Source organism: Mus caroli, unplaced genomic scaffold (assembly GCF_978045245.1).
Source record: "Mus caroli unplaced genomic scaffold, Mus_caroli_1 scaffold_1, whole genome shotgun sequence".
In the NCBI taxonomy this organism is placed as follows: domain Eukaryota; kingdom Metazoa; phylum Chordata; class Mammalia; order Rodentia; family Muridae; genus Mus; species Mus caroli.
The window spans coordinates 35948369-35973096 of record NW_028227256.1 but is presented as its reverse complement, the minus strand read 5'-3'; the positions used below and the strand labels follow the sequence as shown (position 1 = coordinate 35973096).

Here is a 24728-nt window from a genome sequence, read left to right as displayed (position 1 = left end):
CCTCGTTATTTTGCCTGTGTGTAAGACTATGCACTGTGTGTATGCAGTGCCTGAGGAGGCCAGAAGAAGGCATCAGATCCCTTGGAACTGGAGCTCCTATGGTTGCGAGTTGCTATGTGGATGCTGGGAACTGAACCCAGGTCCTCTGGAAGTGCAACCAGTGTTGCTCTTAGCAGCTGAACCATCTTCCCAGCCCATCTTTAAAGATTATTTTTAAAAATACACATATGTCTGGAACAAAAGTATCTCCATGTAAGTGCACAGATTGTTTTTCCTTTGTATTATCTCAATTGTCTGCACTTCAAGGGGATAAGGAGGCTTGTTTGCCCCATTATACAAGAGGGCATGAGGACAAAGATGGTTACATGGGCAAGAAAGTAGTATACCTTGGTCCTGAGACTAGCCGTCTTCAAAGCCAAGCAAGGATCCACCAAAGCTCAGGGCCTTACTATGCCCATTTTAATTGTGAGAAATTGAGTTTTGGAGATAGGGCTTATAGGCAACTTGATATGTTAGGATGAACTAGAACTGCTCCATTGTAAGTCGTAAAAATCAAACAAATTGACGGAAGAAAGTCATTGGTTTGTGTAACTGAAAGACTGAATTTGAGGCACAGCTCAACCCTGTTACGAAATCCTTGTGATGAGGACTTCTTACTCTTGCTTTTCACTTTGCAGTTCTCTGTATCAGTTTTATTCCAGAGCAGGCTATTCCCAAGCAACTACAAAGATGGTGTTCACTCACCAGCGAAGCTGTCTCAAAAGAAATCTTTCTCTCTCTCTCTCTTTTCTAATGTTAATTTTTTATTAGATATTTTCTTCATTTACTTTTCAAATGCTATCCCCTTTCCTAGTTTCCTCTCTGAAAGTCCACTATACCCTCCCTCCTCCCTGCTCCCCAACCCACCTACTCCAGCTTCCTGGCTCTGGCATTCTCCTGTACTGGGGCCTAGAATCTTCACAAGACCAAGGGCCACTCCTCCCACCGATGGCCGATTAGGCCATCCTCTGCTACATATGCAACTAGAGACACAGTTCTGTGGGGTACTTAGTTCATATCATTGTTCCTCCTATGGGGATACAAAGCCCTTTAGCTCCTTGGGTACTTTCTCTAGCTCCTCCATTGGGGGCCCTGTGTTCCATCCAATAGATGACTGTGAGCATCCACTTCTGTATTTGTCAGGCACTGGCAGAAATCTTTCTCTTCTTATCTTCAGAAGCATCCCAGACTGCCTAATCCCAGACAAGTCTAATGGGCCTGGTATTGGTCTGGTACAAAGTCAACTTTGCATTATTATGACAAATAATAAATCGATCAGCCTACAAAGAGGAAACAGTTTATTTGGGTTCACAATGTTTAAGGGTTCAGTCCCTGATGGGTTAGCCCAGGTGTTTGGGGGCCTGCCATGAGTCAGCATATCACAGGAGTACACAGTGGAGAGGCATGCATGAAATAAAAGCAACAAAGAACAAAGGCCAGCAACCCAGAGTCCCTTCTCAGACACATCTCCAGCCTCCAATGGATCCCCATTCCGATAGCATCATAGGCCAAGCATCAATCCTTCGATACATCCACTTTGCTGCTCTTAGGATTTAAGTTATCCTGAGAAGAGGTGAAGGCACCTGGGCTCTGTTGAGGACCATTAAGAGAAACCCACTCCCGCAGGTCCTAAGATCTAAGTTCTTTCTCAGGCTCTTGGTAAACACCTGCCATTCTAAACAACCCAAAACGTACATACTAGTGCCTCTTCCTTTTAAGAGGTAATCTTGTCAATCGCCTGGCCAGGAGTCCATACCTTTCCACAACCCCCAGAAATCTAACTCACCTGAAGACCTGTGGTGGAGAGAGGGGCAGGGATTAATTATCCCCCTCAGTGAGATGATGCACTCGTTCTGAGAAGCCCCTCCCCCTGGGCGGACACTGCCTGAGCTCCTGCTATGTTTGACTAAGAGCCTGCCCGGGCTTCAAAGCAACTCTGCCCTTCTGCTCCTTCCAGTCTCTTTTTCTCTCCAGTGAGGACCAAAGTCTGTGTGTGGTTCCCCTTGCTTTGACAGGCCTCCATCTCTGAGCCCTTTGTGAAGGACTTAAAAGGCAACCGCTCTTTCTCTGCATCTCCCTCCTCCTGCCTATGCCTGAGCGGTTCAGCTTGTCTGTGCTGCTGGCTTTTCTCAAAACCTCTAATAAATCTGTCTCTGAGCATCCTCTGACTGTGTTGCTAAATTCTTTTACTGCCAAGACACAGAACCCAAAAGAGGGAACCTCAATGTCCCTGGTATTACTGGGACTAGGATACCGGGTGGTTCAAAGAAGCCAGGAGGATCCCTTTCCTAAGCACATAAGCCTGCCCACTGTAAAGAGCAGGAAGAAAATTGATTAATAGCCACAAACAGCTTTGCAGCTTGCCTGGAGGGCCTAGTGCAAACACCAAGGCCTCTGGCCCACCACTCTCCCCTCCCTGATCCCTGGTTATCTAAGTCTCTTCAAGCCATTCGGACTCAACCAGCAACCCCTAGCCATTGGGTACCATCCTCAGCTGAGACCCCATGGTCAAACATCCCCTCAGGGCTGGCTCTGCACGGTGTCCCCCAGTACAGCCTTCCCTGCAGAGTTGGTGAGACCTCCCTCAGTTCCCAGTCATCCTCACGTTAATCGCCTTCTCCAGCTGACACGTTTTAAATTAATGAGAAATTTGTTCTCATCCAACTAACTAGTTAGGGCAGCAGGCCTATTTTCCCCTTCTCAAATGAATCTTGTAGGTAAAATTATGAAAGGAGAAAAAAAGAAGAAGAAAAAAATCCATGTTTCTCTCTCCCACCCTGGCCCCACTTTTCACGATTTTTGGCAGTTCCGAGCAGAACAATATGTAAAAACCAGACAATTTAGTGCTCAGTAATTAGCCCAAACTATCCTGGGCAGAAGGAGTTTGTTGTTAAGTAATGCAAGGGCAGTGGGGGTGGGAAGCAGGGTGGGGGGTTGGGGGAGTGGAGGGGTGTTGTGCGCAGGGGCTTATGGGAATTGAGATTTTGAATAAACAGCTTCCTGTGCTGGGTTTCTATGATGGGGAGGTTGAGTAGACTAGGCTGAGTTATTTTCTAAAGATGTGGGCTAACAACGAAAAGGTTTCTGTCCAGTCTCATGGTCCGATGGGCTCAATGTTTGTTTCCTCCTACTTTAGGAATCCCAAGTTCATATGTGGAAACCTTGGCCTCCGATGTGAGGGAATCGGGAGGGGCCTTTGGAAGGCAGTTAAGTTTTAAGTGTGAGCTTACCGGAACTCTATTGCATGGACCCTGAGCCCAGAATTCCAGCCTCCAGAACAGAGAAAAATTTATTATATGCCACCCAGTCCGTGGCATGGTATAGCACCCCAAACTAGGACTAGAGATTGGGAACGACAGATCTTGACTGCTTCTTGACATCTATGTGTACGGAGGGGTGAGAATGGACCTGGGGTAGCCCAGGGGTTGGTCCCTAGATACTGACTAGGGATCCATAGTGTCCCACACGTAATGTTCTCAGAGAACCTGCCTCACAGATGCAATAATCTTCTCACAGGTTTTTCTCCCACACAGCCACGTGAACTCTTTCGAAGGAAGGTGCTATAGATTTCTCACCATTTGACCATGAATCTAATACCATGCCTACCACATCGCAGGTATGCAGTAGGTGGAACTGATATAGTGTGGATATGCACGCTTCGTGTGACCAAGCAAACATGACTTATACATAAGGACGGGTAGTCCCTGCCATAGGTATGCCCTCTGTGAGAGATGGTGAATCAACACAAGATGTTTCCCTCTTTTTCTAGTAAGAAAGGTCTTATGGAACATCCTGCCCGAGGTCGAGAGAGCCCTGGACACTCCTGCATTTCCTGTGCCCTGGCACATTTTATTACTGAGCAGGCTTCCCTGTCCCCTGCTGACATTTGAGTGAAGTGCTTCACTTCACTTCCACTTTTTATGGCCTCATCTTCTGTTCATGACCACTCTCTCTGTAGGGTAGGAACCCACTTTTGAAGGTCTGTCCAACTTTGTTGACTGTCATTCAGCAAGGTGTCTGAATCCCAAATGTGCCATCACCAGGGGCTATGGGGGCAGGGTGTGTGTGTGTGTGTGTGTGTAATGTGTTTCCAGTTATCTATTGCTATAGTGTGCTCTGAAATGTCCCCACAAAGGCCCTGTGTTAAGGTTGGTCACCACCCTGCATTTATCTGACAGGTAAAGGAGCCTTTAAGAGATGGGGCCTATTGGAGTATGCCTTAGAAGTGGACATTGGGACCTTGGATCCTAACCATTGTCTCCTTCACTTCCCGCCTGTCAGGAAGTGAGAGGATGTCTGTCTGTCTGTCTGTCTGTTTGTTTCAGAAGCCCCAAAGCAATGGAGGCAAATCTTAAATGCTTGCTGTCAGCAGGACATCAGGTGAACACAGCAGAGAACCTCCTGGATAATGGGAGGATGTGGTGCAGAACTTCCCAGCATCTTTGAGGGAGGGGCGGCGCCTCCTTATCCAACCCTGCTGGAAGGAGCTTTGATCTTGCAGAGGTCTAGAAGTAAAATCCACCCTCTCTGGGTTTCTTTGTGGGGCTGGGGGTAGGAATTTCTGCTTTGCATTTTAAATTGTTGCTTAGCAGGAATGGTTAGTGCTGCAGTTCTTGAACTGCATAACTCTGAATAACTTGCTTGCTCTGGACAGGCTTCCGGTGAAACCAAATCCAAACTGCTGCCTGTTCTTTTTAGAGAGACAGAAGCAAGGCAAGTGTAGTGGCTGTTCCTGGTTGTCAACTTGACTATATCTGGAATGAACTACAATCCAGAATCGGAAAGCTCACCTGTGATCCAGATCTTGAGGCTGACAGATACGAGTTTCTGACCTGAATCTTGGCATGGAGATCTTGAGGCATAGTGGCTACAAATTCCAGGAGACTAAGGCAAGGAGATCTCTGAGTTCAAGGTCATCTGGGACAAAGCAAGTCCCAAATCCAGGGGTGGTGGCGAACACCTTTAATCTGGGCCACACCTTCTGCTGGAGACCTACATAAGGACACTGGAAGAAGGAAGATTCTCTCTTCTTCACTGCTTGCCTTGTGGGACTGAGCAACTGCTAGATCCTTGGACTTCCATTCACAGCTGCTGCTGACCATTGTTGGGAGTTGGACTGCAGACTGTAAGTCATCAACAAATTCCTTTACTATATAGAGACTACCCGTGAGTTCAGTGACACTAGAGGACCCTGACTAAGACAGCAGGTATGCTGCTAGCCCTCAAAACCATTTTCCACTCCCCAGTGTCTGTGTGCTCTTGATTGACAGACCACCCCCACCCTCTCCTTGCACCATGTAATTGGGTTTGGGGTTGAATAACTTATGCAAAAGAATAACACTATTTTCTTGATACACAGCCTTGTCATAGGTTAATTGAAAACACAGAGGAGAGGAGAGGAGAAGGGAGGGGAGGGAGAGGGAAAGGAAGAGAGTGGTAAACCATTCACTGTCACAAGCCCAACCCCTGGTGCTATCTCAGTAGCTCCTTCCTTCTCATCCATAAGCAAAGATCAGACTGGCTGAGGCTTTCTCTGCTACAGGAGGATACCTGGTATGAAAGCACCAAGGAGAGTGTCATATGAAGATGAAGGTAACATCTACAAGCCAAGGAAGGACAAAACCTGGCCGGCTGATACTCTGATGTTGGCCTTCTAGCCTCCTAATCATAAGAACATGAGATTATGTGCTGCTGGGGACAGTCGGGCTGTTATGTCATCATGGCAACCCTCATAAACTGATAATGCCACCCTATGTCTTGGCTCAGAGACCATTTGCTTCAAGACAAGTGGCCCAGGAACCTCTTTAACTGTGTGCTTCCTTGCTCCCTAAGGTCAGCCTTTCCTACATCTTGACTCTTCAGTGACAGTAATCAGAACCAGAGGCCAGCAGAGGACCCCCACCCCCAGCTCCCAGAACTCCAGAGATCAATCAAGAAGCATCCTGGGTGGCCAGCTGTGTGTACAGGGAGGCAAGTATAGTCAGGGAAGCTGCAGGCCTATCTCAGAGCATCCGTGTGGCCCCAGAGGCAGTGTCTACTCTATCAGGGTGTGATTGCCAAGCTTAGAGTGGCCAGGAGAGAGGCCCTAGCTTCACCAGGGTTTCTGTAAAGTAAGTCAGGGGATTTGACCCTTTCCTAGAAGCAGAGAGAAAAGATCAGTTCCACATCACTCAGGAGAAGCAGAAGCCCCTGAGAAAAGCAGCCACCTGAACCAGGAAGAGAAGTTGGTGTGTCCCAACGCCATATGGAGATGTGTGACGTTCTTTCATTGCCTTAAAAGTTGTTAAATTCGACTCTAGAGACCCAAGATCCACTTTCAGTTTTTATCTGCTACCTCTGTTCTCTTAGGTTGCACTGTGCGAAGAAACTCATAGTGATAAACTCGATGGTAGAAAGGATTTACAAATGATACTGCCTGGGGGATGCTAAGCCACACATGTGGAATTTAGGTAAAGGAACGCTGCCTCCACCACACCCCAGGGATGAGTAGTCTGCTAATCAGACATGTTAGAGATCAGGGAAATTTTTGATGCTAGGATGGAAACTTTTACCAGGACTGGCCAGCCACTAGGCCCATCCCCATATCGAAGAAGATACCTCCAGGGACTGGCGCAGGATCACAACCACCGTTACAACCTGACCTGCCATAAAACCCCAGTTCTTAGGAAAACCACAATTCTGCCAGGTGAGCAAGATGACCCCATGTAACAACTATTGAAAGGAACAACCCTGAAGCACTTAAGAAATAATTCTGGCAATAATATCTTTGCTGTTTAAATCTCCCGTCTGCCAAAAAGCCAGATCTGCAGTCTCCTGCCTCTGTATGTTTTCTGTAACATGGAGACTGGCAGAGAAGAAGGCTTACTGAAGGAAGAGACAATGGTTACATGCGGTTTCCAAGAATCCTGACTGACTCATTCCTGCTGCGGAACTGAGTAGAAACTCATAAAGAAGAGAGGCTTATTTGCCTCAGAAGTCCAGGCTATGAGGCCAGAATGTGATTGACACACCTGAAGGCCCTGGTGCCATGTCAGAATGAAGTGGCAGACAGTACACAGCCGGACCAAGCTAGTATGTTTGAGTCTCTCACATTCTAGAGCCATTAGCTCACCACGGGGAGGCCATTATATGATTTCATTTAATCCCAGTTACTGCACACAGTCTCTTTCTACAAATCCCATCAGTGCATGAATTAGGAGTTCAGGGAGGGAGACAAAGACTCCAACCACAGTCAATCTAGATGCATGTTTTGAAAGCCAGGCTCTCCCATGTCTTAGTCACAAGGACCGATATGCCCAAGGCTGTTCACAGTGTGCAGTCTGTAGTTCCGTTTCAGGCTCACTGGTCTTGCTAACTGAGGTGTATCAAGCCAGGATATGACTTCCATGCTTAAAAAGCCCACCATGAGAAAGACTCTGGACTGCACTCAGGCCCTGAACAAACACCCAGTGACGTCACTGGCCAGCTAATGAAGACTTTCTATTGACTTAAACCCATGTAATCTTCACTAGAGAGGGGTGTATGAGTGAAAGGGATTCTGGGCCTGTTCCTTCCTTGGCCCAAACCTGCTGTGGTCCAGGCTCCAGAAACCAGGAAGATTTTTTTTCTTCGTCTCTTCCTGTGAAGATTGAATGATTGGCAGAGGCTGGTTTGAAAACACATCTCCAGACAAGAGCTAGGTAGGAAGAGAGCAGGTTTGTGAACGTGTGCACACATGCCACCTCTGTAACGTCTTGCTTCCTGGAGGCAGTTTCCAGCTACAGGGGTCTCCTATGAGTCCTCATTTCTGATGCACCTCTTTAATTCTACCCTCAGATCCGAGGGCTTCCCAATCGTGCCCTTGGGCATCCCCTCAGCTTTGTTCTCTTGGCTTTAGCCTTCTCTGAAACCATTCTACTCATGGAGTATATTGCCCAGACAGGAAAAGTAGGTCAAGGATTAAAACAGAAGAAAGGGCTTCCAGAAGTAGTGTAAGTATTACCCGAAGCTATTTTGAACTTGAGACTGTGAAAGGAGAGACTGGTTGGGACAGCTGCTGTCACTGACAGCTCAGGAACAGACATTAGCCAATGCCTGAGCCTTCCATCCATCGAACATAGCATCTCCCAGTTGCACTCTGAAATGATAATACTGCCCCATGCAAGGACAGCCTTGAAATCTAAATGCTCTATCAGCTAGGCCACCATGAATATTCCTGGTGGATTGAAACAAGGTTTGACCAGCCAGCCACGTGTCTGAGGACGATGTGCCACCCAGGGTGGAAGTGAAGCTTCCAAGCAAGCAGATGTGTCCAGGGCTGTCTCAGAAAGTCTGAGCAGCAGGAGGAAGCATTCTGGCTCACCCTTCCCTGGCCCAGCTCTGCACCATGCTGAGGCGGAAGCTTTGCTGATGAAATGGGTACATTTAGGGGGAGTGAAGCCTGCAGCAGGATCAAGGTGAAAGGAGTCTGGCTGAATTCAAGGCTCCCTGCAGAGAGAGGCCTTGACCTAGGTGCTCACAGAAGGAGGAAGCTAGTGAGAAGTTTGATAGGGCCTGCAGGAGTCTGGGTAAAAGGGTGGGCCATGCCTTGGAAGCCCAGGTAGCCCAGGTAGGAGAGGAGGTGACCCACACGGCAGGCAGCCATGAAACCACACTGGACTTTTTCATGCCAAGCTGCGACGGTGGTGGCAGGCCCCGCTGGTGTGGAGGCATTGTCTAGTGTAGTCCTGTTTTCCCCCTTTCATACGGGGAAGAAAGGAGAAGAGAAAACAAGACGAGCATTTAAGTCCTGTGAGGGTTCCTGGAAAGCAACTGGTTTGGCTCCCATTCTAACCCTACTACCAGGTGCTCTTGTTGGAAGCACCTGCAGTGGGCCAGCCATCATGGTGCCTGCCTAATCAAGTTCCTACTTTCCCACAAGCTTCTCTGCAACACAGCTCCTCTAAGGAGAGCATTTAACACTTAGGGGCTGTGACTCTGACCTCATAGTCAGGCTTTACAGCTATACACATGACAAACGTTTACATCTAGAATATACAAGCAACAACACCCTAAACACCTAAAAATAATAAAATAAACAAATAAATAGGGCCCAATTTAGACCTAGACTATAGAACCAAACAGTTCTTCAAAGAAGAAATACAAATGGCAGAGAAAATCTTCACATGTTTAAGACCCTTAGCTACCACTCTGAGATTTCATCTTAGCCCAGTCACAAAAGCTGAGATCAAGAAAACAACAATGACAGAGACCAGCAAGGACGTAGGGGTGGGGAACCGATTCACAGGTGGTGGAAGTGCAGGCTGGCGCAGCCGCTGTAGAAATCAGTATGGAGGTTTCTCCAAAAGCTACAAATAAATCTACCACATGATACAACCACACCCTCCTGGGAGTATAGCCAAGGGGCTCTATAACCTACTACGGGGTACTCGCTTGACAGTGTTTATCAATGCTCTCTGTTCACCATAGGTAAGAAATGAAAACAGCCTGGACATAGATCAACTGACGAAAGGATAAGGAAAATCCGGTGCATAGGTATGATGTGGCTTTATCCAGCTATAAAGAAAATGAAATTATAAAATCTGAAGGTAGAAGGATAATATATATCTATATTATGCAAATTATATATATAATATATATATATATATCAAGTGATCATGATATGTCTATCAAAAGTTTAAATGGAGTTGCTCAATATCAATGGATAATACTTCTACTAGATGCCATAAGCTATTGTCTTAGAGCTTCTATTCCTGCACAAAACATCAAGACATCATGACCAAGAAGCAAGTTGGGGAGGAAAGGGTTTATTCAGCTTACATTTCCACATTGCTGTTCATCACCAAAGGAAGTCAGGACAGGAACTCACACGGGCAGGAACCTGGAGGTAGAAGCTGATGCCATGGCGGGTGTTGCTTACCTGGCTTGCTCAGCTTGCCTTCTTATAGAGCCCAGGAATACCATCCCAGGGATGGCACCACCCACAATGGGACTTCCCACCTTTGATCACTAATTGAGAAAATGCCTTACAGCTGGTTCTCATGGAGGCATTTCCTCAAGAGAGGCTCCTTTCTCTGTGATAACTGCAGCTTGTGTTGAGTTGACACACAAAACCAGCCAGTACAGCTATCAAACAGAAAGCTAGTTCTCCATGTAGGTTACTTATCTTTGAGATGTTAGCTAATGGGTTCCCACAGATTCCCCCAAACAACACAAGCTATTGCTGTTTCTCTTGGTTACCCACCAGAACTTAAGGCCCTATTGTTGAAGATACCATACACTTGAGTCCTATGATAGTTAAAAAAAAAAAAAAAGGCAACTTAAGAACTCAAGCTGGTACTGAGCTGGAAGCTCCTTTCATATTGGGCGGGTTTCATAGTGCCAACTCTGTTGGTTGCTTCCATTGATATACAGACCCTTTAAGGTTTTGATATAATCTCATTCACCAGAATGTTTCCTTTTCCATCTCTGCCTTTGGTAGTACTCACGATGAGCAAGATCAGGGTCCTGAGGCTTTTGCTTGTGTTTTCTTTCCTTGAGGAGTTTTATGGACTTCAGTCTTAGAGTCAGATCATTAATCTACTTTCAGCTCATTTTCTAGGTGTTGTAACATAACGGTCAAACTCCATTCCTTTGCCTATGCACATCCAGATTGTCCAGTATCGGACGCTGAAGAAAGCACCCCCTCCTATTCTGTGGCCCAGGCATCACTGTTGGAGACAACTAAATCACGCAGGCAACAACTTACTTCTGAATTTTTGTTAACTTTTAAAAAAATAGTATCTTTAGTTTATGTTTTGAAATTTTCATACACATATATAATGTGTCCTGATCATATCCAGCCCCTGCTTTCCCCCCAAAACCCTCCAGGATTTCTTCATTATATCTTTGCCTCAAATATATGTTCTCCACTATTTTTTTACTCTTATTTTTAACCCTTTGGGTCTAATTAGTATTGTTCATGGGATGAGCTGGAAGGACAGGTTTGAATGTAACAAAATACAATGTAGAAAATTCTCAAAAAAAGGAAAGATATTTTATTTTTTATTTTTTGGTTTTTTGAGACAGGGTTTCTCTGTATAGCCCTGGCTGTCCTGGAACTCACTCTGTAGACCAGGCTGGCCTCGACCTCAGATATCTGCCCCCCTCTGCCTCCCGAGTGCTGGGATTAAAGGCGTGCGCCACCACGCCAGGCCAAAAGGTATTTTTAAAAGAGTGTTCATGAAGTTGGGAAGAAGTGGTGAGGAGCATGAGAGGAAGTGGAAGGAGAAATGGGGGCAGGGTTAATCCAATCGTATTGTGTACACGAACCACTGTCTCCAACAACAAAAACATAAAGAAGAGGTATGAGCTTTCAGAGAAGGGATAGCATGTGGCACGCGTGAAAGACTGGATCCGCAGTCGAACTTGTTTGAACAGTTAACATGCATGGAAGCTTATGCACTGTTAAAGCAAAAGTGTTCCTCAGAGCTGGGGGTGGCAGCTCATGCCTGAGATCCCAGGACCCAGGAGGCAGAGGTAGGAGGGCTCCTCTGAGTTTCAGACTAGCCTAGGCTATGTAGTGAGCTCTGGGGCAGCTTAAGCTACAGAAAGAGACCTTGTCACAGATGGAGTAGAGAAAGTGGAACCCACCTTCAGAATCATCTGGGGAAAGAAGAAAAAGACAGGTAACTATGTGTGATGCTTACAACATCCCACCACTCTCTCGAAATAACCTTAATACCCACTTCGTCTCCCTCTACAAGAGTCTTTCAGAAAGGACTTTGCCGCAATGGCTGTAAAGTCTTCCAGTTGCATCAAAGAGAATGCTACTCTGTTTGGGTTGACCCAGCTAACACGAATGTGGTCTCAATAAAACCCATCAAGTAGACTTGTAAGAACACTTATTATTTTTCCGTCTCAGCATTTGCTTAGTAGGCTGTAGGGAGGTGCCGTTAGATAGCCAGCATTTCTTAAAATTACTGTCCAGGGGAAACTGAATTGGTAATTTCTTTCTCTCTGAACAAACGTTCCTATAATAGGCAGTGACCTTTAAAATCATCTCAGAGACGGAATCTTTTCTAAAAGTAGCTGCCGCATTCTCTAGGCATTTGCATTTTACTGACTGGTGAGGAGAGAAGTTTGACAGGCGGTAGGGAAGCCAAGCTGAGTTAGATGGAGTCATCTGCGACGATGAAGAAGTGGCAGATCCAGCGGAAGAGGCTGGATACAGCGATGGAGATGCTGGAAACCGGAGGATAGCCATGAGGTCTTTAGTCCTCAAGAGAAGATGGTCCAGGATGACCTCAGGGGGATGGAAGAACATGAGTTATTGGAAGGACGTTTCCCTCCTTGGTTTGCATGCTGAAGATTCCTGCATTTCTCCCATGGTGGCCTTCAGTAGATGGAACATGTAAATCTTCAAATGGCTTCAACACTCCCTCAGTGCTGCCCAACCTGTCCATGGGCTAGCTGGGTGGAAACCTTCAGTATTCATTGCCTGTGACTCTTCAACAGTCTTTGCCATGGCAGGCTACTCTCTTACCTCAGAGCATTTTTTTTTTCTTGCTTCTGTGGTCCTGACTCACAGCCCTTCTGCATTCTGCCTCTCCACTGTTACCAGCAAGACCACTGTGTAATATTGATGCACTATGCCCTTGGAGGCTGGGGTTGCCTTTTTACCTCGTCCCCTCTTGCTCACTGGACTGGTAGCATTATGTAGAAGTTCCAAGGCATGAAGGAGAACAGGAAGGGAGGCACTTTCTGGTCAAGAGAAGTCAAATATCCAGAACTAAGGAAGGCCATCTTGCCCTTCAGGCTGAACCGGTAATGACCAATAGTATTCCAAGTAGTTCGAAAGGAACATAGCAGAGAAAGCACTCTGAAAGTTGGATTGCCATCCACATCAGAGCCTAGGAAAGTAAGGAGAGCCACATACTAAACCTAAGCATACTGTTCTAGTCTTATTTTTGTTGCCGTGAGAAAATGCTGACCACATAAACTTGGGGAGGAAGGGTTTATTTTGGCTTATAGCTTTAAGTCCATCATTGAGAGAAGCCAGGGCAGGAGCTCAAGGCAGGGACCTGGAGGCAGGAAGCTAAGCAGAAGCCAGAGAGGAATGCCGCTGCTTCTATTGGCTTACTTACAGGGTCATCTATCTTTCTTATATAGGCCAGGCTCATCTGCCTAGGGATGGTACGGCCTACAGAGGGCTGGGCCCTCCTGGCAGTTAGTGTGCTGGATAGTTTTATGTCAACTCGATGCAAGTTATAGTCATTTGCAAGGAGGGAACATCAATTTTAAAAATGTCTCCATAAGTTCAGGGTGTTGGCAAGCCTGTAGGGCATTTCTTAATTAGTGATTGATGGGGGAGGGCCCAGCCCATTGTGGATGGTAACATCCCTGGACTGCTGGACCTGGGTTCTGTAAGAAAGCAAGCTGAGCAAGCCATGGGGAGCAAGCCAGTAAGCAGCATGCATACACACGCGCACACCATAGCCTTTGCATCAGTTCCTACCTCCAAGTTTCTGCCCTGTTTGAGTTGTTGTCCTGACTTCCTTCAGTGATGGACTATGGATATGGAAGTGTCAGCCAAATAAACTCTCCAACTTGCTTTTGGTCATGGTGTTTCATCACAGCAATGGTAACCCTAACTAAGGCAATGAGCAATGCCAATTGCTACAGGCATGCCAACATGGTGATCTGGTGGAAGCACTTCCCGAATTGAGGTCTGTAGGAGTGTCAGGTTGACAACTGGAGCCAACTATGGCAGTCAACCAGAAGTTGTGGTTGTGTGGGGAACAAGAGTCCCCTACCATAACAGATAAACTGTAAAATGTCCACATACAATTTTTAAAAACCCATCACAAATAATAAATCTCAATGCAGGTGAGCAAAAATAAGCAATTGTCATCCTCATTGTTGTCTATCAGGGGTATTGAGGACTTTAAAGTAGTCACCATTGAGAGGCTTCAGTAACCAATCATGTGTTCTTTCAAAATGATTAAATAATTTAAAAATCTGGCAAAGGAAAAAATTACATATAAAAGTAGGCATGCCTTGCAACACAGACCTGTAATCTCAGCCACTAAGACTGAGGTAGCAAAATGCCAAGCTTAAATCATTCCTGGGGAAAAATTGACAAGAATTTGTCTCAGAATAAAACAAAAGTTTAAAAGGTTTGGGGATGGAGCTCATGAGTAGAGTGTTTGTTTAATATGCATGAAGCCTTGGGTTCAATTCCTAGGCCCTCTTCCCACTCCCAATTACAAAAAAAGAAACAAACAAAAAAGCAGAAAATGCCAACAAACAATAAACAAGCAAACACACCAAGAAACAACCAAGTAAAAATATGAAAATACAGATAGAAAATGTATAATAGCAGAATATTCAAGAAAGCTGACTCTACGGACCCAGTTGGAAACTAGTAATGGCATTCCAGTACTGAAAGGTAACACTTTAAAGAGCTGTAAAGAGATGGGCTCAGAAAGACTAGATGGGTCAAAGTGGAATTCTAACAGTGCTCCTAAGCTTGCAGTTCTAGCTGAGGGGGAGGAGAGGGTAAGGGATGAAGGAACACGTGTCGGAGCAATGGGTGAAAATGGTTAGCTTTGACTAAAGGCACAAACCCTCAGATCCAAGAGGCGGTAAACAGCATAAACCCAAATCGCCCCACACCAAATGCACTGTAACTTTAATTCCTGAAAATAATGTCAAATAAAAACACCCTGACATCGGTGAGAGAAAAATCATGCCATCCAGGGCAATGGACAAGGGTGGGTTTCTCTCAGAGGAAATCAAGAAGTTTGAAGCCGGGCGTGGTGGCGCACGCCTTTAATCCCAGCACTCGGGAGGCAGAGGCAGGCGGATTTCTGAGTTCGAGGCCAGCCTGGTCTACAAAGTGAGTGCCAGGACAGCCAGGGCTACACAGAGAAACCCTGTCTCGAAAAACCAAAAAAAAAAAAAAACCAAAAAAAAAAAAAAAAAAAAAAGAAGTTTGAGGATGGGTTTCTCAGAGATGAAATCAGGAGGTCAGAAAGAGCTCAACAATGCTCCTCAAGGGCACAGATTCCATATCCATTGGAGAAACCCATCAGGAGTGAAGAGAGAACATTTAAATGGAAATTCAATCTCTGCTAGCAACCCACATCACTGGGAACTGAAAGGCTGGCTACACAGAGGTCTTCAGAGAGCAAAGGAGGAGAGAAGGCAGGTTAGAGGATGTGGAAGGGGTAAAGAACCGTGGGAAATGTGGAGATCTGAACCAAATGTCAGAGCACCTCCTTGTTCAGGAGCTCCATAGGCAGTGTTTGCTTACGGAAACAGTTAACACCATCTGACACCTCAACACAACACAATGATATTTAGAGGTAAGAATGGAAGAGGAACCTACACGGAACACGACGCTTCAGCTAAAGGTAAAACACTAGCCAGGCGGTGGTGGCTCATGCCTTCCATCCCAGCACTCAGGAGACAGGTGGATTTCTGAGTTCAAGGCCAGCCTGTACTACAGAGTGAATTCCAGAACAGCCTGGACTACACAGAGAAACCCTGTCTTGAAAACAAAACAAACAAAACAAAAAAACCAGCAACAACTCCCCCACTGTGCTGGTTCTATAATTGTCCTTTCCAAACAAAGTATCTGCTATAGATGCCATATTAAAATGTAGATTTAGAAAGGCTCAAGTAAAAGTCAAGGTAGAACTCTAAACTTGCTCAATTTTAAACTCCTAAACAAATGTCAGGCAAGAACTCTAAACCAAGAAGCCAATAAGTCAATAAACATAAAACTGTAAATAACAGTACCAGATACAGAGAGCAAACTGTAAACAGAACATCTAAGTGCCTGCAGAGCAGTAGCCATAGGATTTGTAAGTGTTGATGCTGGGATTGAGGGAAGACAAACTCTAAAGAATAACCCAGTAATATTCTACTTACATACATACATACATGCACACACATATGTGTGCACATACACGCTTGTGTGCACAGGCAAACACACACACACACACAGGCTAAACGAATGAAAACCCCACCCAAACTTCTATGAGATAGGTAGGTAGGTAGGAAGTAAAAAACTATGTAACGGTAAGCAATAAAGTGCACACATTCATATAAACTATTTTACAAAATAGCTTTAAAACAAAGGAAATTACTGTTGGTAAGCATGGAAATTGCACAGTTCAGCAAATGAAATAGCAATACGAAATGTCAATGCAGCAAAGAATCCTGTTTCAAAACATTTGCATCAAAGACTCAAGAGCCAATGACATAACCAGGCAATGTCTAGCTGTGGTGACAGGATCAAGGAAAGGGAAGTTAGCGAGGTAACGACGATTCGAACAACAGAGTAGCTGATGTGGTCATAACTAGTATTCCAGAGCAATCCACCAAACAACAGACAAAGACACACTTTTTCCAGGTCTCATGGCCTATGCATCAAGACAGAGTGCCCACTTCATGACCCATAAAATAAATCTTTAAAACGTTTTAAAGAGTTGTACCTGCAGACTGGAATCTCCAGCCATAACGGAATCAAACAGGGACCCAGCAACATAAAACAATGGGAGATAACATTTTGCAGCTTATTTTCTGAAGCCAGCACTACCCTAATATAAAAACCAGGAGAAGAGAGTACAAGAAAACCACAGACCAGAAGTTCTCAGGAGGTCATCCTAAAATCCACCCCATAATATAGAAGAATAATTACAGAGCAAGCAAGTGGGCTTCCCTCCAGACAGGCAAGGCTGGCTCACCATTCAAAACCATCACTCAATAAGCTAACATAGAAATACCACATTATCCCATTGGTTGATGCTAAAAAGAATTTGGCAAAAGATGGAGAGAGGGAGAGAGGGAGAGGGTCTTATCTCCTAAGACTGACTTTCCTTCTATAGACCAGAGGGTCCCACCACCTCCTCATGTTGTCATAGACTCAAGACCAGGTCTTTATCACATGAGCCTTTGAAAGAGGTTTTATATCTAAATCAGAAAGAGCTTTTATACTTGATACCCAAAGCACTGTATATCATAGAAAAAAAATTTTTAAAAGATTAACAAGTCATATTTTATCTAAAGTAAAACACCGTTCATAATAAAAATACCAATGCATCAGGGATAAGGAGAAGTAACTCCCCTCGAGTAAAGACGATAAAAGCCAACGCCACAATTTGCATTTCACTTAATGGGAAATACTGGAAGCTTCAGCTCTCAGGTCAGGGCCAAGGTAATGTCTATTCTTGCCACTTTGTTCAGTGTAGTACTGGGAGCATCCTTACACAATAGGAAAAAGTGAAAAACAAAGGATATATGTATTAAAAGTAAAGAAATTAAACTCTATTTATAATTGGCATGTTTGTCTCCATGGAAGTTTCCCACATGTTTCGTAAAGCTTCTAGAACTTAGAAGGAAATTTAGCAACCACACAGGTCACCTTTAACAGAAATGAATTATATTTCTATATACTAACCACAGAAATGTGAGGGGGGGAGAGAAGGAGAGAGAGGGAGAGGGGGGATGGAAGGGGAGAGAGAGAGAGGAAGAGAGGGAAAGAGGGAGAGAGGGAGAGATGGAGAGAGGGAGAGAGGGGGAGAGATTGCAATTTATCTCCTAAGACCAACTTTCCTTCTATAGACCAGAGGGTCCCATCACCTCCTCATGTTGTCATAGACTCAAGACCAGGTCTTTATCACATGAGCCTTTGAAAGAGGCTTTACATCTAAACCAGAAAGTGCTTTTATACTTGATACCCAAAGCACTGTATATCATAGAAAAAAATTTTTTAAAAAGATTAACAAGTCATATTTTATCTAAAGTAAAAATTTTACTGCATAAAAAGCTTATCATAAGAAGATTTTTAAAAGAAGTTACAGACTAGGAGAAAATATTTACAAATCAAATGTTCAACAAAGGATTAGTATTTAGGAATATATATATATATATATATATATATATATATATCCCAAAATTTCACAGTAACAACAACAAAAAAAAAAAGAAACAAAAAAGAAAACCAGAAATATACAGATGGTAAATTAGCCAGAGGAAGATAGCCATCTAAATAGCCATTGTTGAAGTTTGAATTAAGACTTTCAACAATGATTTAAACCAATATGTGTGACAAATCCAAAAGTTGGCCAGGGTGAGGGGGGAGTGGCTTACTGCTGTGCTGCTGGAGGGAGTGTGAGCTGGAGCAGCCGCAGGGGAGAACTTTGGGGAAGTTGGTCCTAAAGGTAAGCCCGCAGCTGCCACGACTCTGAGACTCCATGCTCACCGTTCAGCATGGAGAAGTCGACATTCATGTTCAAACAGAAACTGCACGAACATACTTAGAATGGTCTTGTTAGCCACAGCCCCAAGGGGTGTGTCCTTCAAAGGGTTCAAAGAAAGCAAACCTGCTGTGTGCATTCTGCATCCCATGGGATGCTAGCAATATGGGAGCAAGCGACCCAAACACAGGACTTAGATGAAATTCCCTGATCTGCTAAGTGAAGGAGAACAGTTGCAGGTGGTGACAGACCCTGCGACTTCAGTTACAGAAAATCCTCGAAATGACTGAGCTCTGTTTGCCGTTGACTCCCACCAGGAAAACTGTAGGAAGTCTGTGTCGGGATCAGAGTTCTCCACGGGGCGAATGTTGTGCTCCAGGTGGACACTACTGCATCTTCCCACTTCTCACGGGGCACCCACTCCCGCCCACCCACTCCTATCAGGGAGTCCCAGCTCAGGCCTGAGCATTGCCCACTGCAGCTGATAAAAGAATCCGGAAAGATCAACAGAGTCTTTGGAAGATTTCTGGAAGCGTTTTGATTATTTCTGTGCTTACCTTTCCCAAGGACAATTTTCTATGTGACTTCGTTGGGATATTCTCTCTATGCATGCTCTGCACCACACACACACACACTCACAGGCACACACGCACATGCACACACACTCACAGGTGCATGTACATACATGCACACAGACACACACATTGCACATGCACACACACCACACACACACATATATGCATGCAGGCATGCACACATACGTGAACACACATGCACATACATACGCTCATGCACATAGCACACATGCACACCCAGGCACACACACATGCAGTGCTCCTGCACTATTGCTATGGCACCGCAGAAGTCTCAGATGATAGTTCTCATGGCAACCATCAGAGCCACTTCTCCTGAGTGCTTGTAAAAGCACTGGGCGTGATTCAGACTCTGATCCATCTTCTGCCAGAGAGCCCTTCTCGCTTGTATTTTTCTTTTAGCATATTATCAAACTCGTTGTGGTGATAGTTTGAGAAATGATCAATGTTATTTTGTCTGAAAAGGCCCTCCCTACACAGAGCCCGTCTATAACTCTAGATGAGAAATAAATTCATTCCATTCAATTCAATAGATGACGAGCATTTTCTATATACACAGTTTTAAATGAGTTTCTAGAGAAACGGAGATGAATAACACACGACTGCTGCTCTCGGGCAGATGATGTGTCATTAGTCACTACTGAAATGGTACCTTAGGAGCATAGAGGAGAAGTCTGTGGCCAGAACACACCCTAGTAGACACAGACAGTGTATTGAAAGAGCTGTGGGCTCTAGGCTAAGAGCTGCTGAACATGCCAGCCCAGCACATCCAGTCTAAATCCTACCTTCACCATCTGCTAGCAGGTGATAGGGGGCCAGCGTTTCATCTTAAGGATCAGGAAAATATTGTCAACTACTGAGTGACCTACTTTGTACAAAATCTGGCACGTAGAACTTTGTGAGTGTTGTGTGACATTTGAGCTGGCATAACATTTTTTAAAAGATAAACCATGAGGTATTTTTTTAATTTAACTTTTTTTTAAAAAAATTATTCACTGTACTCACATCTCCTCCTGGTCACCCCTTCCTACTCTCATTTCCCTCTCCTTCCCCTTTTCTTCTGGGCCGGGGGGGGGGGTTTATCCCCCTGTGTATCCTTCCCCAGCTTCCAGCACTTCAGTACTTCAAATCTCTAGGTACTTCCTCTCCCACTGATGCCAGAAAAGTCAGCCCAGGTAGAAGAGCATATCCCACAGATAGACAACAGCTTTTGGGATAGCACAAACCATGAGGCCTTTTACTGAGCTGTCTTCAATCTCATGGGTGTGAGAAGTATTTATTTATTGGACAGTGGGGTGAGTGCCTGAACAGACCAGAGGTAAATCTGGCCCTGTTTCTGTCTGGGGCCAGTTTCTGTTGCCACAATAAAATAACAGAGACTGATTACTGTATAAAGCAAAAGTCTAATTTAGTTCATAGTACTGAAGGTGCTAGACCTCTAGAATATGATATTGATATCATGGAGGTTTCGCCCCATTTCCTGTGAGGTTCCTGTGGGGTTCTTGAAGGAGAGAGATTGCATCTTATACCCCAAAGCATCTTTATTTTTTCTGCTTGACTCAACTTGGTAAGGTGCTGTGATGCAAAAATATGCCTCCTTCTGAGATCCTGTGGTCCAGAAAACTTCTTAGATGCAAACCAGCTTGGTGCCCAGTAGCCCCAGCTTTGATCCTGGAGCTTAGCAAAATGTGGTCTGTTTGGCTCTGGTGTCCATCATTTCTTTATATAGAGAACATTTAGGTAGTGTCTTAGTCGGGGTTTCTATTCCTGCACAAAACATCATAACCAAGAAGAAAGTTGGGAAGGAAAGGGCTTATTTAGCTTACACATTCACACTGTTGTTCATCACTAAAGGAAATCAGGACTGGAATTCAAGCAGGGTAGGAAGCAGGAGCTGATGCAGAGGACATGGAGGGATGTTACTTACTGGTTTGTTTCCCCTGGCTTGTTCAGCTTGCTTTCTTATAAAACCCAGGACTACCAGCCCAGGGTTGGCACCATCCACAATGGGCCCTTCCACTCTTGACCACCAATTGAGAAGATGCCTTATAGCTGGATCTCATGGATGCATTTCCTCACCTGAAGCTCCTTTCTCTGTGATAACTCCAGCTTGTGTCAAGTTGACACACAAAGCCAGAGAGTACAGGTAGGAAATAAGCCATACTTTAGCATGGTGGAAAACTTTTAGATTCGTGAGTTGGATTTCCTGGGAAGTTTTCTAAACAAAGCAATAATGAAATTTTTTTGTTGTTGTTTTATTTCTCATAGTAAGTTATAAGTAGTGGACACGGGTACTGTTGATGCTTTCTGGATTAATGTCACCTTCCTGGAGGTCTCCCTACCAGTAGGGTGTGGGTTGTGGGACTTGTACACAGCGCACCCATGGCTGCTGGTTGTGGAAGCTAGCTATAAGTAGAGCAGTTGCCACTGTGAGTGAACTGGGTTCACTTTCGTAGCCTGAGATCTTGGAAGAGGGGAAGCCGTGTAAATCGCGAGTAGAAGAGACAGGTAATTAACCCGACAGGCCTATTAAAAACGTGCAGAAGCTGCACAGCTCCAAGAGGGAGGTGTGAACTAGTGGGCCAGGACTGCTTGGTGAGAGGACTGATGGGGCTGTGCACGGGGTAGGGCATCTCTGTTCCTCCCAGAAAATTACAGTATACATCTGGTCTCTGCTTTCTTAGCCTGTATATCCTGAGAAAAGAGACAGGGTACCATCTTTTTCCTAAGCCACTCTCTCACTCTCCTGGGAGTGTGTTTCCCGCAGTACAAGGATTGAGGCCTGGAGAAAGTGTTAGAGGAGGCAGCCCTAGTTTAGAGGCAGTAGCTAGCTTCTTGCTTAGCTGAAGTTCCCACATCTACTATCTTGAATGCATCGCTGGAATGTCAGCGTGGAGAACACTGGCAGCCTTGGCATGGGAAAGCAGACCTCCTCGCCTAAGCAGACCTGGGGCCAGGTGTCTCCTGGTCTCCTTCACCTGCTTTTGGTGCCCATCCAAGAAGCCATCCTCTTCTTAGGGACAAGCTCTCTAGCTTCTGGGGACACTTCTGGGTCCAATCTTGAAATCCTCCAAATTGCTTATGTTGTTCCAGTCTGAAACCTGTTCTGAATCCTTCATGTGATTATTTTTTTTGTAAACAGAAAACGAAATCCAACCTCCTGACTTTGGAGAAGTACCAGCTGGATAAAGGTGATCCTTGGCCTGTCTGCTCTCTGCTCAGGCAAAGGTCTTGCTTAAGACACTGAGAGGCTCCAAGGGACCAGGATGGGTATGGGGCTTGCAGGACAGACTACCAATGCAGCTGAGTGCCAAGAAGACCAAGGCACCAGTGTGAGGGAGCAGCATACTACTGTGGACTTGAAGCCTCTGCCTGTGTGCCTGCAAGGGCAGAGATATGCTAACAGGTGTCCTTGGGAGCTGGAGAATAAATGCTTATGTCACCCAAGTGGCTCTAAAGCCTATTCACCAGCTCCTGCACAGGAGAACTACACAGAGCTACAGGCTGAGATGCCTTACTCCCAGGAAGTATGGGGGCAAAGAGAGGAAGGCTAAATCTACTGTGGGGTGATCAGATCAAGCAAGCCCCACCCCACTTGGAAGCTTAAGGGTGAAACACAGCGTGGTTGGAGCCCTCCACACCAAGGGTCCTGGAGGCTGGGTTCCTATCTGAGCCTCCAAGCTTCTTTAACTTCCTGCATTGCTATGTTTCCCATGATCCCTCTTATTCTTCTATAAGGTCCCAGGCCATGTGTATATAGCTTGCAGCCAGGAAGGAAAAGCTGTTTCACATGTGAGCTCCCTGCTCCGGCTACATTGCTGGCTGCTTCTAAGCCACAGCTGTCCACAGTTGCAACGCAGAGAGACCCTCTGGCACATCTCCCCTCTGCTTACATCCTCACCTGTAGTTAGCTCACTCTGCTCCCATTCTGAGGGGTTCTCTTGCTCTGCAAAGTACAAGGTCTTCATATCTGGCTCCTCTTCTGGGAGACTTCAGCACTGCCCTGGCTCTGAAAGGGCTGGCCCTTGTTGCATCAGACCGACTCCCTTTGTGAACAGGTTTGCACGGTGACCCACTGACCTACTTTCTTTTTCGATGCCGCCTGGCATAACTCAGCATCTTTGCAAGGAAGGTGCCCCTCCTCCTCAGATCTGTGATCTTTAGATTGTGTGACAGGAAACATGAGGGTGACAGCCCTCCCCCACCCCACCCTCAAGAACAGAATACATGAGGGTATTAACAGCCATCAGACTGGCTCTGTTTGATTGCACCAACACCATTCACTGTGAGAGGCACGATGGATTTCTCTATTTCTTTCTCCCAGCTTACAGCTCTCCCTTCTTCACACACACCCATGAAGTTGACTTAGTCAAGTCCTGTCTTGTTTTTATATTTAAAGAAAAACAAACTGGTTCATTGACGCAGAGACTTTTACCTTGGCAGAGATTAAAACTGGTATGTCTGTGTGTCTGTGTGTTTATGTGCATGTGTGTGTGTGCATATCTGTCTGTGTGTGTGTCTCTGTGTGTGTGTGTTTGTGTGAGTGTGTGTGTGTGATTTGTTTTCATTCACAGGGTCGTGATGTCTGGATTGAATGGATTGTTCAAAATGAATGAAATTTCCAGAATGTCTTCAATCATCTGCACAAACACAGACTCCTGAAATCACCCAGGAGGGAAAAAATGCTGGTTGACAAAACAACAATGCAGACAAAACCAAATTGATGCGACAGGTCTGCTGCAGAGGCGCCGCAGAGCATGTTCTTTATCCCTTCACAGAGGGCAGCGACTGTAGAATCACTTGCTCGGCTGTAAGAATGGATCTGGAAGAAGGAGACCACTGCCAGGAAGCCAGGTGACACATGAGCTGACCGCATTGTGCTGAGCTGGAGCACACTTAGACATGGTCAGGGAGGAGGGAGGGAAGGCACCTATTGATAGAAGGAAAGCATTTCTAAGCTGGTGACAGAAAGCAAGGGACAGAGGGCATTGGAGTCCTCCCTAGCAATTGGAGTGAGTCCTCCCTAGCATTAGTTACTTTTCTGTTGTGATAAAACACTCTAACAAAAGCAGCTTAGAGGAGAAAGGGGTTATTTTGGCTTTCACTTCCAAAGGAATAGAGTCCACCATGCTAGAACCTGGCTGATCACATTTCCTGTGTACATGTGAAGCAAAGAGCAAGAACAGGAAGTCAAGCAGGACAAAACCTCCACAAATCCCACCTCCAGTAACGTACTTCCTCCAGCAAGCCTCTGGAAATACTGCTGGAAAAACCCAACATCTATTAACCCAAATCTATTAACACTGACACAGACGGAAGAAATGACTCTGTTCAGGTCTGGCTGCACGAAGCCCTGAGCTTACTGCAGCTGCTTAGAGGACTAGGGCTGCGTAGTTATGTGCCAGGGCAACTGCATCACCCAAAGGTCGGCTGCCACGTGGGTGACAGCTCAGGAAACCTGCATCCCTACCTGCATCCCTGAGCCCCCTGCACACTGTCCAGGTGTCTCCATGGGTGGGCTTCTCTTCTGGAAACTGTCCTCTGGTTTTATAAGGCTGGGGTAGGCCTCGTAGATGTTGTGAAGTTTTTGAGCTCCCTGGGTCTTCTGAGTGTGTAAACCCCACTTCGTCCTTACGGGAAAGGAATGTACTGTGATTTTTTTCAGTTATCCCAATAATGAAGATAGATTCTTACCCCATTCCTTACTCCCAGGCTCAGCTCTTTCCTGCCTTCTTCCAGAACCCCCAAGCAACACTTGCATTGTGTCTACTTGGGCAGCTGCCTCTTCCACGAATCCTGGCTTGAGCATTCATTGGCTTGGTTCTGTCCTTCTGGAACTCTGTCTGCCTTAGCTTTGCTTTCAGCCCCCCAT

The 24728-nt window shown here is 45.5% G+C and overlaps 1 long non-coding RNA gene across 2 annotated transcripts in view; it reads left to right on the top strand.

Annotated features, from left to right (window-relative positions):
- The window catches only part of LOC115031942 (uncharacterized), a 29645-nt gene extending 20097 nt beyond the window's left edge, over window positions 1-9548 (top strand). The window contains exons 2-4 of one of the 2 annotated variants that reach the window (XR_015046914.1): window positions 3573-3655; window positions 4321-4542; window positions 4738-9548. This is a non-coding gene — a long non-coding RNA (uncharacterized LOC115031942). Of the gene's footprint in view, window positions 1-3572; window positions 4543-4737 lie in introns of both variants that reach the window. The other variant, XR_015046913.1, reaches the window with a different exon arrangement.
- Window positions 9549-24728: the final 15180 nt, after the last annotated feature.